This window comes from Phodopus roborovskii, unplaced genomic scaffold (genome assembly GCF_943737965.1).
Source record: "Phodopus roborovskii unplaced genomic scaffold, PHOROB, whole genome shotgun sequence".
NCBI classification, from domain to species: domain Eukaryota; kingdom Metazoa; phylum Chordata; class Mammalia; order Rodentia; family Cricetidae; genus Phodopus; species Phodopus roborovskii.
This window is the reverse complement of record NW_026125444.1, coordinates 17,660,315-17,680,332: the sequence shown is the minus strand read 5'-3', so window position 1 is coordinate 17,680,332 and position 20,018 is coordinate 17,660,315.

Genomic DNA, 20,018 nt, shown 5'->3' with positions numbered 1-20,018 from the left:
GCATGCACACACTGGCCTGGCAATCCTGACTCTGTCTGAGACAGTTCACAACACAGTCGTTGCCCAGTTAAGAACCCTGCAAAGGCACTGATCTGGAACTTAGGCACGTTTTGTGTTCTGCTTTGCAGGGTCGTCTGTACCACCCTCTAAAGTACCTGGCAGTGCTTTGCATCGGGGAGCTCAGTGCCTGTTTGAGGCAACTGGCAATTATCCTAGTGTCCCAAGAGGCCACTAATTGGATTTTGTGAAGGGTGCTTTTTTCCTAATATGAAAATAGCTTCACTTCCCTGAAACACAGAGGCTCTTGGGATGCAATTGTGCGGAGACGCATAGCTTTGCACAGATCTGTAGGGAGAAGGGAGGGACGTCATGCTGGGATGAGAAGAAAGCACAGAGGGCCATTCTTAGGGCTGATGGTGTTTCTCCTGTGACATAAAGTCAGAGGGGGACTGTCACACAGAGAAGTGGGAGCCAGGGACACGTCAGCAGTCCAGGAGACTGAGGCCTTCCCCAACACAAAATGTAATAACTATGGAGTAAGCCAAGTTGGAGAGCCAGGGCATATGACCCTGGGGACACCTTAGAAATGAGATCCTATGGCTACTCTGTATAAAGTAACCTAGGAAGGTTTGAATTCAGCACAGGTTCCCGAAACCACAGAAGACCAGACAGGGTTAGCCTTGGCCTGAGTTCCAGTGATACCCTTTCTACCACACACTGAGACGCCAGCATGACATAGTCTAGCCTCAGTAAAATGCCAACCTGAGTTGATTCTCCAGATCTCTCAGTGAAAGGAGAAATTCACCCCTTGAAAGCTGTCCTCTGATCCCCACACATGTGTATTAGCTCTGTGCCCTCTCTCTCTCTCTCTCTCTCTCTCTCTCTCTCTCTCTCTCTCTCTCTCTCTCTCTCACACACACACACACACACACACACACACACAAATAATGAATAAAAACAAGTTTTTAAAAAAGTTTTCTTAAAGGTTTAAATAGAATGCATGCCATACTTCGAAAGAGAACAAAGAGGATCGGACCCCAAACCCCCTTCTCTCCAACGTTTGCCCCGAATTCCTCTAATTTGCTACCACTCCTCCTTCACACAGAAAGGACAGAAGGGGAAGTCACCGGGGATGAGTGCGCATGAACCAGGAGCAGAATACAAAGAAAAGTCCGCCCCCAGGAAGGGTTTCCACCAGTGAGCAGCCCTTGTCCCATCCTGAAGGGTCAAAGGTGCAGTTGGCCACACATCCTCCCAGGGCTCCCAGGCAAGGGAGTAGCTGGGGGTCCGAGGTGAGGGGGCAGAGACCGGTGAAGCAGAGGGAGAGTAGTCGGTTCCTACAGGCTGCTGTCTGGGTGCCTCTCCCCTTCAGGGTTCCGTTGTCCTGGTGATGGGCCACAGTGGTATGCCTGCATCTTTTACATCCCTGTTTACTTCCCTCCTGCCCATACGGGCAGCACACAGGTGGAGCTGGGCTTAGTTCTAACCCCAACACCACCCCTGCCAGCTGTGTGACCTTGAGCAATGTTCCAAACTCTCAAAATAGCATCACTTTCATCTGGAAAAAGGAAAGCAGTACTTTCTCTCTCTGGTTCTTGGGGAGGACAAAGGGAAATACTGAGACAGATGTGAGCTTGGCCCGTGAGAGTTGCTCGGTGAGAACTTTACTGCCTGCATCTGTCTTTGATGGATCTGTAAGGCTTAGCATTGTCATGGGAGCCTACGCCCACCCTTACCCAGCCTATGGCATGACAAGAAGAGATGAGAGGAAGAAAAAACATTTCCATGAGCTCACAAGACAGACACCATGTTGGAGTAGTCTAAGGGTCACCCATGACAATCTGTAAAAGGAGGACACCGTGATTCTACCTTTATTTGTTAGTACAGGAGGGAGGTAACATGTGGCTACAGGGAGAAACTGCACCCACACAGAGACGAGGGTACCATCTAGGCCCGGCCCTGTGCCCAGACTCTGTGTGAGCTGAGGGTTGGGGACAAGGAAGCACATTCTGGTCACCTCTGTACACCTGAGACTGGGCTGTGCTTTAGTGTGTTTGATGATGTATTTGTTATGGAAATCCCCTAATAAGTGACACGATTATTATCTAACTCAAAATAGTACTACCATAATTATTACAAATTGGATTAGGTCACCTTTGCTTAATGAAACAAATAATGAGGTTAATTGAACTTCTGCCGTAGCAGCAACTGCAGCCCACTTGGTCAAGGTGAGGTGTTCCTGTTGATTCGTGCTATGTGGGCTGGAGATGAAAATGTCCTATCTGGCCATCTGTCAGTCTCCTCCCTGGGAGTGAAATGAATCTACGTGGATAACGTGGCAAGCAGCCTTGGAGCTGAGAGGAGTTACTGGATGGCTCTGCCTCTCAAAGGGACCCCAGGCTTTCAGTCCTTTGGCGAAATTACATCATTCTCTACTTTTCACTTGCGGACAGAAATAGATTTTCACTTTGGGCACTTTTATCTATAGTTTGAGACAAGAACATTTTCTATGGGGACTGGCCGGAGTGAATGAATGGTTTTCTTTATCATCATTAAAATGTTGAAACTCGACTTCAAATAATTTATTACAGAAGAAACTGCTCTTCTCTCTTTCAATTACTGGCAGATAACCCTCTCTCTCTTTAGTCTTTCAATCCAGCCACCATTTGAGATAATCAATATTTTATTTTCAAACAAAAGCACTTAGGCAATTTCACTATCACCAGAACGGAATTGGATGACGCTGGGGGGAAAATCGCCTTTGAAACTGCAGCCTTCTGTTAAGATGGTTGTGTAGGGACTGGGCTCTGTGTATACTTTTCTTTCCTCTCTCTAGGCACAGAGGAAAAATTTCTCCCAGCCTCCTTTGCAAAAACGCTGGGGCCATGTTAATAAGTTCTACCACAGGGATTTGCGTGGGGGTGGATTAAGCCACTTGGAAACCTGACCCTCTAACATGATGGCTTAGGAGGCAGGTGTTTCAACGTTGTATTACGTGGAAAACCCTGTAGGACAAAATACTAATAACTCAGGAACAATTATGCGCCGGTACCTCACAGCCAGCTAACATTTGTTGAGCTTCCTCGATGTTATAGACAATGATGTGTCTGAGGAGAAATTCTCTCTTTCTGTCCTCATTTCTAAACACTCTGACCTCCTCAGCATATCACATCCATGTTTATAAGAGCATTATTCACGCACGCACATGATGGGACTAGCCTAGATGGCCGTCAGCAGATGAATGGATAAGTGGTGCAGAAACACAATGGAGTTTTATTTGCCCATAAAGAATGGGAATATGTTGTTTGTAGGGAAATGGATAAAGATGAAGGTCATCAGTCAAGCAAAACTAAGCCAGACCGAGGGAGACAAACATCACACTTTCTTCCATATATAGAATCTAGGTGTGTGTGTGTGAGAGAGACAGACAGACAGAGAGAGAGAGACAGACAGACAGACAGAGAGAGACACACAGAGAGACAGAGAGTCAGTCTGTCTATCATGAAGTGTGGAAGGGGTCTAAAAAGGAGAGGAAGAGTGGGGAAAGAGCAAGGGTGCTAATTGGAGATAAGAAAGACCAAATATAATATATATTATATATGATACATAATACACACACGTACATATGTATATATGTATATATGTATATATATGATGAGACATGAACGTTGAAGAGAGCTTATTTTGGAGAAACTGGACCACTAAGGACGGGAAAGAAGCCAGATTGATGAGCAAGGTACACTATATCTAGACATACATACATACATACATATATATATATATATATATGTATATATATATGAAAATGTCATAATGAAACTCATATTTTGTCATTGCATTTTATGCCACCTTAAAAATGAATTAAATCAAGTAATAATCTCACTATCTATCCATTTGCTTTATACTATCTAGTCTAGGACACAGTCACGGACTGGCAAGATATCTCAGGGGGTAAAGCTGTTTGTTGCCAAGCCTGATGACTGAAGTTTAATTCCCAGGATCCACATGGTATAAGGAAAGAACTGACTCCTGCAAGCTTTCAGCAGACGTCCACAGTAGAATATTATTTTAAAGTGTGTTACATTTGTTCAAGCTGTGGAACATCTATCTGTTTTAATGATGCAAAGATGTATTGCATTTGTTTAACTCTGTGAGTCTGTGTTGCTTTGTCTGTCTAAAACAACTGATTAGTCCAATACAGAGCTGAATGGCCAATAGGTAGGCAGGAGAAAGGATGGGCAGGGCTGGCAGGCAGAGAGGATAAATAGGAGGAAAAATCTGGGAAGGGGATTGAGAATGAGAAGAGGAGGAGGAGAGAGGACATCAGGGGACAGCCACTCAGCCATGCAGCTAGACATGGAGGAAGAAGAAAAGATATATAGAAACAGAGAAAAGTAAAAGCCCAGAGGCAAAAGGTAGATGGGATAATTTAGGAAAAGCTGGCTAGAAACAAACCAAGCTAAGGCTGGACATTCATAAAAAAGAATAAGCTTCTGTATTTTTATTTGGGAGCTGGGTGACGCCCCCTCCCCAAAAAAGAGAAAAGAGCCAAAAAGAAAACAAACAATTACACACATACATGTTGTGGCATGTAAATAAATAAGTGTAACAATTTTTTTTTAAAGAACACAGTCATCTCTTATTTCCAACAACCTCAAGGGACTTGTTTGTTTGGCAGGTCACTTCGCAATAAGAAACCGAAGCCATCATTTCGTAGTGAAATAGCTAGTGTTGGTTTAGTACATTCTTTACTAAGTTCTGGTGACATTTTAATTCTTACATATTATTTCCCATGTCCCATGACTGAGGAGAGGATATGGTGACTTGGGTTAAGTAACTTGTCTGGGGTGCAAGAAAACAGTGAATAAACAGCGAAACCAGGACTTAAACACAGAACTCTCTAAATCCAGGCTGTTTTTCCTTGAGCTGCACTGTCTCTTGCTGTTTTTCCTTGAGCTGCACTGTCTCTTGCTGCTATGTTAAAATACAGCAGGACTCACACTACTATGGTGTGATGGAGAGCCTTCTCCCGTCTCTTGTGTCCAGAGATTCGGGCTAAGGATAGAGAATTGAGCAAGGGGATCCCTGCCTTGAAGGCACGCCATCGAGATCTTGGCTTTTTTGCTTTTAGGGGCTTTAAACGTTAATACATTTTATTTTTTAGAGCATTTGTAGTTTTACACAAAAATTTATTGAAAAATAAAGTTTCCATGTACACCCTCTTGCCCACCTTATCACAAACATTTAGCATGATACATTTGTTAACATAATATCAATGTAATTTTCCCCCTTTACATAAAATTATTTTTAGACAATGCTCTAAATGTCTTTGTTTCTACATGTGGTGGGGGTTTTTTTTTTTCAATTTTAAACTCCTTTATAACAATTATCTTCCCGATTTTTTTTTCCTTTATTTTGAAATACAAAGAGAGAAAAAAAAATGTCATGAGTAAAGACTGGTGATGGTGGGAAGACAGAGCAAATCACATAATTTTGGCAGGGGCTATCAAGCTGCCAAAAGAGAAAAGCAATGGTCCTACCCGGCAATCATGCTAGCAAGTCATAGCAATGACCAGTGTGACAAGATATTCAGAAAGGCACAATAGTGATGCATCCTAGAGGTAACCGCCAGTCACCTCACTGAACTTAAGGCCCATTCAATCTGAGGGAAGTAAGGTCAGAGCTGTAAGTTTAGCCAACGACTAGTGACCAACCAGTGAGACTGGGCACCTAGGCACTAGGTGCTGATAGCTCTGACTAGTTCCAAATGCTTAGGCTTATGCCCCCGGACTAGTGTAGCCCTTCACCTCAAGGACGTCCCCTTTTGTAGCAGACACAGCACTCATTATAGAAAGCCACAACCAGTCAAATGCAAAGATCCACTGACTGTGGGGTGGACGCTTCCAATTAACACACTTATAATGCAACCCCTCTACTGAAGGCTCAGAGAACATTGTAGAAGAGGGGCAGAAAAAGTCAGGAGCCAGATGACCAAGACATCTGCTTCAGAATAGCCCTTCTTTAAAAGAGAGACTATAAAGTTGTGGGACATGGATCAGGGAGGAGGTTGAGCCCATGGGGTGACTATAATCAAGATACATTGCATGTAATCTAAGAATTAATAAAAATGTTTATTAAACATTTTAAAAATATCATTAAAAAAGTTGGAAAGGGGTTAATGCAGATGGGGGTGGGATCTTGGAGAAGTCAAGAGAAAGGGTAGGGGGTATCATCAAAATATGTTGTATGCATGTATAAAATTCTCAAAGAATAAAAATATTAGAGAGGTAATATAAAATCACATGCCAGACAAGTAAATCCTCAAAGATAATGCCCTTATAAACACAAGAATGGTTATAATAAAGCTGATCATGATGAGTAGACATCTTAAATATGCATATATGAGTATACAGTCTCAACTTTCTCTACAGCTGACCATGGTGTCAAGGGAACCATAGAATCAAGGAACCCTGTCCTGGATTCTGAGAGGTAAGGCCTTAAGGGACAGACAGAGAAGGAAAAAGGCTCTGAGGAGAACCATAACTAACTGTAACTCACTCTAAGCCATCCTTGGCCACCTTGTGACTTCAGGCCCCCATCTCAGCCTGTATCACTTAACAAGTGAAAGGGAAGCGAGTCCCCTCCCCCAGCCCTCCCTCTTTGGGCAGTAGGTACATGGTGGAGAGCGATGAGATGGGAAAGAGAGAGTCTCCAAGGGTTCAGGCACGATGATGCCCCTGTAATTTGGCGAGCAAGAATGGAACATGAAGTAGGTGTGATTACATTTCCCTTCCACCCAGCCCTTGGCAGGGCCAGCCTCTGGCCCGTCAGCCCAAACCTTGAGATTGGGGAGGGAAAGAAATTAAGTGATCACACGGGACGTGTTTCTCGGAGGCGACAGCACACTTCTCCATAGAGTTAACGTCACTTGTATCAGTGGCGCTTGCTGGGGGGGGGGGGAGGCTGCTGGTCACACAGCAGTTTAGTGTTCCCTGGTCCTCAGGAGGATGTGACCCTTCTCACATAAGACTACACTGGCCACCCATGAGGAAAAGCCTTGTCTGAGCACTGGACACCACACGTGCCATTCTCCTGTGCTGGCTCTCTTCTCTCTGCCCTGTTCCTCCTTCTCTGCAGGACTCCTGGACTTCCCCATGGAGATGACTGCACAGCAAAGAAGGGTTGGCATGTGCCCCCTCCCCAACCCTGTGGCATGTGCCCCCTCCCCAACCCTGTGGCATGTGCCCCTCACTGCTCCTTCAGCAGGGACAGGGGTCGGTCCTATATAAACTGAAGTCTACAGTTGGTGTCAGGGTCCACCTCTGTATCATACATTCTATGAGTCGAGAGAAGTTTATAATAGCTGAATAAATACCATTATAGTAGCTTAAGAGTTCTCCTTGAGTGCTTGTCATAGAAAAGCTTTGGGAAAGGAATTTGGGCACAATTTCAGGTGACCTGAACTCAAACCCCAAACAAAAGATGAAGGAATAGACAAGGCATGGTTTCAACTAGCAGTGACGTGTCAGTTTGTCATAAGAATAGAGTTCATTGATATCTGGGAATACAAAGGGCAATGTCTATGTTTATATATCATGCAATTGCTTAAGCATTCTACATGTATTATTTCATTTAATTCACAAAACAGGTTATTAATGAGTATACAGACTCGAAGCTGAAAGGGGCATGTAAAAATTCCTTCAAGGCCAGTGGGATGGCTCAGCTGCTAAAGGAGGTGATTGTGGGAGCTGGAAGATCTGAGCTTGATCCCCAGAACCCTAATAAAACTAAAGAGAATAAACTCCACCAGAATGTCCTCTTACTTTTGCATGAACGTGTTATCAATTGTGCACTTGTATAGACACACACAGATGAGCATGCATACACACGCGTGCATGCTCATACCACACACACACACACACACACACACACACCAGAGAGAGAGAGAGAGAGAGAGAGAGAGAGAGAGAGAGAGAGAGAGAGAGAGAGAGAAGGCTAGAAGGAGAGGGAAGGTAGCAAAGAAGAGCATAGGCTAGAATGATAGCACCCTCAAAGTTTAGCCTTCCCCCTCCCTCAGGGTGGCATGGGGTATGTATCCTGGAGAACTGGAAGTAAAGGCTACAGTCCAGAGAAGGGGTCAGGGCGGAGCTCCAGAGCTATGCTGTAGAGAAGGTGAGAATAAATGGCAGAGAGCAGCGAGCAGAGAGCAGAAGAGAAATGAATTCTTTCTCCATGACCAGCCAAGCACAGAGACTGGAGACAGATGCTCAGGGAAGGAAAAGTAGCAGCCTCAGGCAGAGGCATCCGAGCCTAGGGTGATTTAAACATTTCAGGGAAAAACCGAGTCTAGATTGCCAGACACTGCATTGCTGTGAGACCAGAGGGCACAAAGAAGGAGAGGGACTCTGGAATCCATTAACACGAATTGGAGAGCAGGAATGGAGAAGCGGAATGGAGAGGGGACATCAGTAGTTGTGGAGGCTTGGGGCAATGGAGGGTGTGCCTTTTCTTGGAGAACACAGGCTCAGAAAGACAGATTTGCTAAAAGATGTTGTTCAGACATGAAAGGAACAAGGGACAATATCAGTCCTTAAGGACAAAACAGAACAGCGGGCTCTAACGGGGCTGCTAGAAGAATTTTGCTTTAGAACAGTCTGGCAATTGCTATGGCAGTCGCCATGGCCGCCTGAAAAGGAATGGGATGGGGGGGGGGGTCGCAGAGAAGACTGAATTACTGAGTTTTCAACAAGTTATCTATTCTGAATTTCACATGCAATACAGTTATTAGCCATTTGGGGAAAACGTATTAAAAATAGAAGAAGCTGGTAAGAAATACTGTTTTAAGGCCAAAAGCCAGAAATAAAGGGACTCTGAGAGCTCCTGGGAAAGGTTTGAAATATCACAGCATCTTAAATACTGTGCTGGGTCAAGAGGATCTTTTTTGTATAAACATGCTCACACATGAGTGCATGCATGCATACATACACACACTAGAAACAAGCTCTCTTCCTTGCAGAAGACTTGGGTCATGTGACCCAACTCCATTTCGAATTACTTCTTAAGTTATGATAAGAGGAAAACAACCAGAAGCAAAGAATAGGCTCCTCCTCTTCCTCTTATCTTCCGTTTGACCTCTTCCATTTTTCAGGATTTTCATGTCTTATGAAGTACTGTTATCAATGTGCTAAGTACAGTTTTCAATTTGTCACTGAGATTAAATGCTGATTTCAACAACAACCTAAGGAGGCCATGATTAGGAAGGCTAGTCAGCTTTCAGGAGTGATAGAACTGTACATTTTCAAACCAACAGTAATGACTTTGAAGGACCCTGGCTTGGGTCATCCGTGCCATTACTAACCCTGCAAACCATGTCAGCACCAGGAAAGCCATGATGTCCTTGAGAATTCCCAGCTGGTACCCAAGAGCAAGCTTTTCCCCATGGGACTAGATTGGGTTGTGTCATCAATTGCTTCTGAACTTAGAGATTCAGATTCCCCAACAGGTCATCAGCATCCTTAAACTCACACTGTACTTGCCCATCACCATATGCTGACAGATGTATGCATACACACTGTGGGTGTGGAGATAGCTCAGTCACATTCCTGAGACATGGGATCAATTAATTCCATTGCCATCTTCAACGGGAAACTACATCCCACACCAAATGTGCCCCTGATCCTGCACAAATGGGGAGCCTCTACTTGGAATGGAGTGGAGAGTGGTGTTGAGTTCCAGAGTCAAGTCTTCAAAACAAAGCAACATAAAAGACAGGTGACTAAAAGGACAATCTGTGTTCCACAGCTGGGAGCACAGAGCAAGGAAGAGGGGCTGGACAGAGTGGTATCTTACTCAGTGGCTGCTGGTTCCACACCATCATGGAAAACTTATGAGCTCGTGAGATGAGCAGCCAACCTCAGGCAGACCAGGCTATATGAGGACAGGGTGATGGCCCGAGCCCACGTCTCCTTTCACTCCATCAGGGCCTTGAGACCAAGATCCAACACCAGATACAAGTCGTGTGGTCAGGCGCATAGTTGCATAGTTTGCATATTCTGGGCATGAGAGGCAGGCTTGGAGAGGTTGCTTCTGGAACAGAAATTTCAGATCTTCAGGAACATTCTGAAGGCTTGTAGAAACAATCCAGTCTGTTTGACAGGGCTGGTCTGTTCTGACCACTTCAACATGTTTGTTTGCTCATCTTTCCAGAAGTCTCTCTCACCCACCAGATCTGTTTTGACTTCATGGCTCCTGGAGAAGTTGCTGGCAGCAGGGACCTGCATCTGTCAATCATCTTCAGATGCAATTGGAAAAACCCAAAAGAGCATCTTTATCTTGAGGATGAAGCCTTATTTGGGAATAATTACTTTGGGGTTTGGGCTTGCAGAGCTGGGTTAGGACACTGCTCTTTGGAAGACTCCACCAACTGGAAAAGAACCAAGAGCCCTTCTTGACCCAGACAGCAGGATTAGGATGTGGGATGTTGTGCACATTCTCAGAGTCCTCCTGGCATAGGAAAATGGAAGGCAGAGAGTTCACCTCTAAGACTGACTCTGACATTCAAATAGGATCTTATACTCAAAAGGCACTGGCCCACCATGAGAGTGGACAGAGAGCAGAAGAGGAGCACAGAGAGCTTTATCCCCTTCCCAGACGAGCCTGCAAAGCTTCACAATGCTTATCTCCCCTCAGTAATCCTGAAGCACAGGAGTTCTGGTTCAAAGACAAGGAGCTAGGCCAGGACAGGAGCTAGGCCAGGGAGTCCTGGGATTTGAATCTGAGCTGTCCTGATAAAACTTGTCAGTTGTGCAACCAATCTCCAGAGGGTTTGTGGCAAAACTACCCTGCTGCTAGACCAGATATTATGGGATAAGCTAGACTAGGATATTTTAGACCTGGGTGTAGAAAGAATATAAACCTGGTCTGGGCATGCTGGTACATACTGGTAATTCCAACACTGAAGAGTCAGATATAGGAGGATTGGGAGTTCAAGACAAGCCTGTGTTATGCTGTAGAGGGGAGAGGGAGGAAGAAAGGGAGAGAAAAAAGAGGGGGTAGGAAGGAAGAGAAAGAGGGAGGGAGGGAGGGTTGTATTTAAAAAAAACTCAGGGAAGCAATCTGGAAGATTTGTGCCTACCTCGGGGGGCTTTGGGATTGGAGATTGTTCTATCTGGTGTCAGCCAACAGGGTTCTGGCCAAGAGCTGTGAGGACTGAGTGCAGACCTTTCAGCCACTGTAGAATTGAGAATAACAGATCAGGGCCTCCATGATGGAAATCAGAAGGACAGGGATGAGGGGAGGAAAGAGGAACAGTACTGGAATGGCCCAAGAGAGCAGGAACCAAGTCCTGAGCTTGAGTGAACTAAGTCAGGGCCTATGTTCAGAGTATCAGCAAAAAGGACTGCTTGATCCTATGGGCTCTGTAGGCTCAGGACCAAGATAACTTAGCAGTCAACACAACACCAATGGTAAAAATCAGAGGTTCATCAAAACATGCAACGGCCTTGATGTACCCTGAGATGGCCACAAATAAAAGAAGTCTTATAGCAACAAGATCCTAGCAAATTAGAGAAAAATAGCCTGGAATACACAAAGCCACAAGTACTGTGGAATTTAACAGTCCTGGTGGAAGGGACCTATTCTGATGTGTCATTCCCTTCCGCTATCAAACTTCTGAGACCATGAATCCCAAGTCTAGGAGTTCTATACCTAATGGAAAAGGCTGAGACCCCAGTGCCAGCCACAGGAGAGGGGGGTTGGGGGTTGTCTCTCTAAAAGAGATTTCAGACAGTTCTGGCTACTAGCCAGGCCATCTCTCAGGAAAGATGATGCTAGGTCCACGCATGAGGGTAGGGCCACACCTTGTCCAGGACTGCTTAGCTCTGCATACCCCTTCCCCTCTGTTTAAACCTAACTTCATGGCAGGACCCAGAGAAGAACCTGGTGGGGTAGACAGGTCACTGAACACAAATGAAGGTGTCAGAAAATGGGGAGAGTGAGGCTCTGCATGTGAGCTAGGACCAAGCTGAGAGATACCTGTAAGGAGACTCTGAGTGTACACCCAACTCTACGGCAGGGCAAGTCTGCTGACCTTGTTTAGGGTTGTCGAGTCATGAGCAACACAAGCACTCACATTAGTCAAGAGAAACACTCAGAAGGTCAACAGCGGGCTTACATACCCACTACATAGCTAGGAGTCTAGAACAGAGGGAGAGGGTTACATCTTCTCTGTTTAAGGATACCAATGGTTTCCTTAGGGAGCAACGACCCAGGACAAGTCAATTCTGTCCATTCCAGAAGCCAAGTCATAGGAGTAAGACTGACCGTGACCTGAGCCTTCATGCCGCTCTATGGGTTGGTAGTCTCACCAACACAAAATGGTGTGGCCAGTATTTCCCTAACCATGAATCAGGAGTCTAGAGCCTAAAGAAGAAATTAACTCATTGGCTACCAAAAATCCCACATGTCTCAAGTGTCTAAGTCGAGAGTGACCCAGAGTAGAGATCAGTTCACTTGTTTAGTCAAGGGTCAGATGGTACATATTTCAGAGTACTGTCTGTGATCTGTGAGTACAGTAATTTGTTTATGACCACTGTGACCAAATACTCCTGAGATAAGCAACTCAAGGAGTGTGACTCATCTGAACGCACAGCTTTGGAGGTAGCAGTCCTTTGGGGCATGAGGGGGGCAGGACAGAAAACAGTTTGCATTATAATGGCTAGAAAGCAGAGATACAAAATACAGAAGAGGCTAAGGCAAAACACAGCCCTAAGGCTGAGTTTCCAGCGACCTGCTTTCTCCAACTAGGCCCACCTCCTACCTTTATTTATTACCTTACAATAACCTTACAGTACTATAATCCCCATCAAGGGATTGCTCTTTTTATTAGGTCAGAAACCTCCTGAGAGACCTTCTATATTACTCTTCTTTCACTGTGACCAAATATCTGACAAGAAATGTAAGGGGGAAAGTACTCATCATTTTAGCTTATAGTTTGAGAGAATATATTCTACAAGGCGTAATGGCCAGAATGTGAGGCCACTGGCCACACTGCGTCCACAGCCCAGAAGCAGAAAGAGTGTGTTCATGCTCAACTCATATTTCTTCCTTTGCTATTGCCCAGTCTGAGATAGTGATGTCCACATGCAGGATGGGTCTTCCCTTTTCAGTTAAATTTTTCTAGAAACAAGTCTCATAGACACATCCAAACATGTGTTTCTATGGTGATTCTAAATCTAACCACATTTACAATGAAGGTTGACCATCAAGCCATCACAGGCATGCCCACGGTGTGCTTTACTAGTATTATAGGCATTTAATATAAATGAGTTCATGAGCAAATTGATCTCCTTAAATAATAAATCCCACCACCTGGCCATCAAAAGGTTCATGTGCCCCCTTATAATGAAAACTTAATTCCATTTGACATCTAGAGTCCTTATAGTCTTAGTTCCAACACTGTTCAAAAGTCCAAGTTGAAAGTCCCCTCTGAAACTCAAAATTCTTAGCTGAGAACATCTTTAAAATCAAAAGCAAGTTATATACCTCAAATGTTACAAAACAAATACTATTATTCCAAAAGAGGGGAATGGGGTCATTGTGATGGCTGGTTTTAATTATCAGCTTGACCAACTCTGAATCACCTGGAACAACTGTCTATATCAAGTTGTCCTGTGGGTACTCTCTCGAGGTTGGCTAGCTTGATTATATTAATTGAGGTTAAGACTTGCCCACTGTGGGTGGCACCATTTCCTAGGCAGGAGCTTCTGAAGTATAGAAGAGTGGGAAAAGCAAGCTGAGCACAAGCGTGCACGAGCTGAATCGTTCCTTTCTGAGTTTAGCGATGGATGCCACGTGACTAGACTAGATGCCTGAGGCTCCTGCTACTGTGACTTCCCCACAAGTACAGACTGTAACATAGAACTGTGAGCTAAATTCACCTTTTTTTTTTCCTACTGTCAATTGCTTCTGTTGGGGTTGTTTTTGTAGCAACAACAAAAGTAGAACTAAAACAGAAATAGAAAGGAGAGATGGGAGAAAAGTAAGACTACAGGAAGGGTTACTCCCATTGCATCAGGACCAGACCACAAGATGCGCTCTAAGGGCACCTTTTCTACCATCCAAGAGCAAAGTGCTTGGCTTCTTTTTAGTAGCATTAATTTCTTTGACAATAATGTTTCCCCCTTGTGCACAACTCTTAAATACACTTCTTTCCTGTCCAATTGTATATTGTTCTAGTGTTTCTGTTCTGCCTGTTGTACAGGGTTCTCATTATTAATCTTGCACAAAAAAAAAGCACAAACAAAAAAAAACCATCTAGACGTTCTCAAAATTTCCATCAACAGATAAATTAATCAATTCATACTACCCTCAGTCTCAGGACATAGACAAAGTGTAGATAGATTATTTGCCCAATGTAACTTGCATGGCCTCTAGCACAAATTTCAGTGGGAGTATTTGGTCCCATGGGAAACTCACTGTCCACATTTCTGAGAGCAACCTTACCTTCTAAGCTCCCTCCAGAATTACCCACTGGGCTCTATTTACGGCATCCCATGATTTCTCTACCAAGTTTCTCCAGACTTTTCCAAATTCCTTCTAGGTAGCAACTCAGAAGAATTTAAAAAAAACCTCTTTGTCAGGCAGCTATAACTCCAACTCCCCAATACCAACTTTCTGCATTAGTTGAGAGAAATGTCTTAAGTGGAGGAACTGATTTTCGTTCAGTTTCACAGATATTGGGTCTAACGTGGCAGAGAGGGGCATGGCAGGACAAAGCCATTCATGTCACAGTGGGCAGAAACCAGAGAAAGGGATTATAAGTGATGGTGGCCAGGGCAAGAGATCCCTACAGACATGGCTCTGGTGACCAGCTGCCCTCAGCTGGACCCCTGGTTCTACTTAACCACTTCAGAGTAAATGCTTCATATTAAAACTCCATGAGTGGGTTCATCCATTCATGAGGCCAGAACACGTATGATCTAGTCATCTCTGGAAACACCCTCCCAGACACACCCAGAGGTGAGCTTTGCCGGTGTCCTGAGCATTTCTTAACGTAACCACCTTGACAATCAGGATTAATCCTCATATTGAGGCAGCTCCTCAGTTACAAGACATAGACAACACATAGGTGAATGGGCAATGCAGGATTCCAATACAGTAGTCAAGGGGCTGGATTGACTCACGGTTTATAGGCCTTTTGGCATAGATGTGCTATACGGAAGGGTAAGATACTGCATGCAAAGACATCAAGTCAGAAACAGTTCTGTCCACTAAAACTTACCTTACACCTTTGTATGTGGGCTGGATTGTTAGGTTTGTGCTGCCAGATGATAGGCTTTGGGGGTGGGGGTTACTAGATCCTGGGGTTAGCCCCTGGCCCCTTCCTATTTTACTCTCTGCTGTCTGGCCGCCATGAACTGGGTGTCCATACTCTACCACTGTCTCCTGGCATGCTCTTCTGCTTCTCCAGGGCCAAGAAACAGTGGAGCCAACTGACCAGGGCCTGAAACCTCTCAACCCATGAGTCAAGGTAAGTCTTTCTCCTTTTGAGAAGTCTCTCCTGGTTATCTTGTCACCGCATTGGGAACCCTGACTGACATAGGTCCAGCTCAAGGTACTGACTGTCTCTCTCGCTCTCGCTTCAGGGCAATAAGTTGTCTTTCCCTTCTCTTGCTCCTCAGTTGCTCGTCTGTGGGGGCTTCCATTTGTTTCACATTTTTCATAAGCTTTGCATTGGCAAAGGTAGCAGCCATCCTCCTTAGCGGGAAACCAGCAATACATTGCTTTGTTTCTCTTAATTACACTGTCGCCATGGGTTTCCCGGTGTGGTACACCTGTATTTATTGGAGTCGGTTATTTAAAGAAAAAATAAATAAGTACGAACCCAACTGCAGCCACGCTTGCCAAGCTGCCACTTGGCTTGCTGCTCCCCACCCTCAGAGCAGAGTCTTCCTCCGAGTTGTTTTGGAGCCATGATAGTTCAGGAAATCAGGGGCTGGGGACTAGGAAGCTGTGGGCCAGCCACGGCCAGGCAGAAGCCAGCCTGGGCCTCTTTTGTAACCACATCTTCCGAGTGAGGCAGTATGCTGTAAGTTGGTGTGTTCCAGGCCTGGAGTGGGAACATATGGTGTGTCTCTGCTCATTGTACATTAAATCCTGACATTTTGCAGCTGTCAAGATAAAGCTGTTTATATGAGTAACATTGTAGTTTGTTTATAGGGAAATAATGTGCCACAAGTTATGATTAATCAAGGTGTCTAAAATCTGCTGGAGGCTTCGCCATAGATTTGCTTTCCCTACCATGACTTTGTCTCCTAAGCCTGGGATTTAGTCGTCCTGGCACGCCTCCTTTGTACTTTGTATGCTTCTTGGTTCTGCGCTCTCTGAGTGGTAGCCAGAGAAGCCAAGCCACAGAATGGCAGGGGAAACCGGCATGTGGCATGAGACAGGGTGAGAGGAAGAACTCGTCTTCACTCTTCTGAGCCCCAGAAGCTCACCCAAGGGCCACCATCTCCTTCATTCTGCTTTTTCTGTGTTTAGAACCCAAGCCTCCAACACACCATCACCCTGATGCCTGGGAGTAATTTAGCCTGGCCCTGCAGAGAGGACATGCAGTGAGTTTGTTTTCTGAGGTGGCATGTCCAGAGAGCATAGCGCCTCAAGGCTGTAAATGCTGAGGGGCATCAAGTAATAGAAGTCAGATGAGCACCCCTTATTTCTGTGGCCCTGAGTTCAAATTTCCTTACTGGAGGAAAACTGGTTAGAACTCAAAGCCCCAAAGGGAAAGACCCTCCTTATGTGTGATCTTGCTCAGTCCTTTCCCCAGAGAAAGAACCTTCAACTCTGATGATGGAGTCTGCATATGCTGTGAGTGTGTTCCCTGGGGTTGATGTTTAGGAGTTTAATCCCCAGTGTGGTACTCTTGAGTTCTCATAGAAAGTTTAGCAGGCAAGGTGCAGGAGGAGGTTACAAGACTAACCACTTCCCCTCACTCTGGCTTTGTACCTTCCAAGTGATGGCTCTCCCTCATGAGTACTCGTCACTGTGCTGCCATCAACTAGTACGCCATCCACCAGCAGCAAAGCTGCGCCCTACGGGAGCCACCCCTCTATTCTTTGGAGTAGAGCTCATTAAACCTCTTTTTCTTCAAAAATATGTTGCCTCACTTATTACAATAATGAAAAATGGGCTCACACCGTTAGCGACATCTGGCCCAAATCACTGTCTGATCCTTTTGTCAGGAAGAAGCAAGGTAAAAACTATGAGGAGGGACAAAATGAAGGAGAGAGATCTGCCTAGAGGTGGGAGGGAAGCTGTCTGGAGCGATGGCTCTGCAAGGACCAGGGTTCAATACCCAGCACCCAAATTGGCCTGCTCACAACTGCCTATAACTCTAACCTCAGAGAGGTCCTATGCCTCTAGCCTTTACAAGCACCTGCATACATGCACACACATGTACATACACGTAAGTGTACACACACATACACACACACACACACACACACACACACCACTACTTAAAAAAAAATCTGTGAATATGGGTTGTGGGTGAGGCTCAATGCTAAAGTACTTTGCCCAGCACATGGGTCCCCACACTGCAAAAGGAAAGCAAGCAAGAAAATGTACCTTCTAAGCCTGTGATATGACTGTCCTATCTTCGTCCACTGGCACAACATGCAGCTGACTGAATACTTTTCCCCATGGAAATCCTTCAGTGTTGGTAGGCAGCCACCATATCCTGTGTGGGCCAAACTACATAACTCTCACGGACAGCCCTTTCAATGACCAGCTTTCCTGTACGCTGGCAATGTCCCGGGTCCAAGCTGGCTGGAAGTCCCTGTTGATCTTTCTTCTCCTTGTATTTATTCCTTTCTGGGGCTCACCACAAATGCAGGCATGGTCTGATACCATGTGAGTATTAAGCATCTTAGTGTATTAATCATCATCATTCCAGCCATGACCTTTCTGAAGAACTTGTTTACTGTTCTCAGAGAACTTCCCCTTTGTTCAGGCACTATCTCTCCTCTCCTAAGAGCATCGTGACATCAGAGCACCTCATAAGTACCAGGCATCATTCTGGGCCTATGTGCCAAACACATAGGCTCTGTTCCAAAATGAGTAAGTCCGTGCATGGGGGTATACTAGAGTCCACACACAGGTATGCATCTCTCTTTATAAGGCACACAGTGCCTTATAAAGTAGTGAGGTGGACAGTCAGCACCACCAAGGAGGTCCAGACCATTGTGACAGGGCTCGATCCATGAACTAGAACACTTTCTCCAACTCTGTTTCTGTCTATCTCTGTGTCTGTCTTTCTCTCTCCAACTCTGTCTTTGTCTCAGTCTCTCTCTGTGTCCAATTCTTTGTCTATCTGTGTGTGTGTGTCTCTCTCTCTGTCTGTCTACCTCTGCCGGTAGTACAGCATTAAGAAGCAGCTGCCCCTTCAGCCATGGAGACAAGAGTTAGTAGTAGCAGCAGGAGGCGGCTGCTGCAATATGGCACCCTGATGCTCTCCACCTTCCCAGGCATGCCAGGGGCAGCTGACAGGAAGGGCACAGAGGAGGAGGCAGACAGGGTAGGGATTTGCTCTCTGAGCAGACTCTATGGGTCCAGAACTCTGGAAGGGCTATCTAGTCATCACCCAACTCCTTCAGCAAATCCTTCTCCCGCCCCACAATGGCTGCTCCTTGAATGTGTTTCTAGACACTTCCACTTTTAGAAAAGAACAGATGGCCCGGCCTGCAGGCCTGAGACCTCTAGGTCTTCTTCATGAAGGGAGAGAAATGAAGCCGTTGCGGACAGTTTGTAGGGTAGAAGGGAAACAAGGGACAGCCAAGAGGGGCAACTTGAACAACCTGGCAGTAACTGTGCCTTAGAGTGAAGGATGCTGAATTTGGCACCATCAGGTTCTCCTTTCTGAGAGGCAAGTAGATGTTTTGTCTCTTGAACTGGCTTGGTCAGAGATTCTCCTCCAATCTTGTAACATAGCAAAGCCATAGAATGTTGAGCCTCCTCTGCATAGATGGGAGAAGCCAGGAAAAAAAAACAAATAGAGAGGCAAGGATATCCTGCAAAAGATGTGGGATGCATGCAGAGTGGGGGGAGAGGGAAGGAGAGGGACCCAGAATCTTCTAGAAACCAAAATACAAGTAAAGAACTGAAGCCCACTGGGGTGCCTGCGTTTTCCCCCATGGCTGTCCTGCAGAGCCTGCCACGACAGCCTCCTGTTAGATATTAATATCACATAGGACAGTTAATCAAAGCTGAGCTGCCCCCTCCGCTCCCAGTGAGTGAGTGGTGTTTGGAGCAGAGCTGACAGCCTCATAGATGGAGAGGAGGGGCCCCCTCCCCCTGCAATAGTCCACCTGCAAATGGGGTGAACACGGGGGGGGGGCACAAAGCCAATCTCTTCCTATAAAAAAATGATAGGAGGTAAAAAACCGTTTACTGCACATTACGATCCATGGTTGCACCATTTGTATGTTTCGCTGGGATGGTTATGTCACTAAATGAAGCCTGAAAAATCCATCATGGGCAGGGAGCCTGACAGAGGCTAGGTCAGGGACGGGAAGCCGGGGTGGGGGTGGGGAGGAGAAAGAGAAGGGACCGGTGTTACCTCCCCACATGCTCCCCAGTTCCCACCAAAGGGTGGGGTGAATCCCTGCCAACTCTGTTGTCTTCTTGGCGGGGGAATGGGAGTTCCCTACCTCAGTTTCCTTTTTCTGGAGATGGGTCCATCCGTTACCCCAACTTAACCACTGCTTTCATCGAAGGACTTCTGTGCCGGGACCCACAGGTGACAATTGTCCCTCACTTAGTCAGGTACTTTCTGCCCTGCCCTTGGCGCCCCCACCCAGCCCGTCTCTCCAAGAGACATGGTGACATGGGGCAGAGAGTGGCATGGGGGGGGAGTGTGCAAATGTCACTTGAGTGGATGCTGGTAGTCAGAGCCTTGCTAATGAATGCCAGGGCCAGCCCCCTGAAATGCCAGTTTGAACTTTAATTGTCCACTTGTCTCT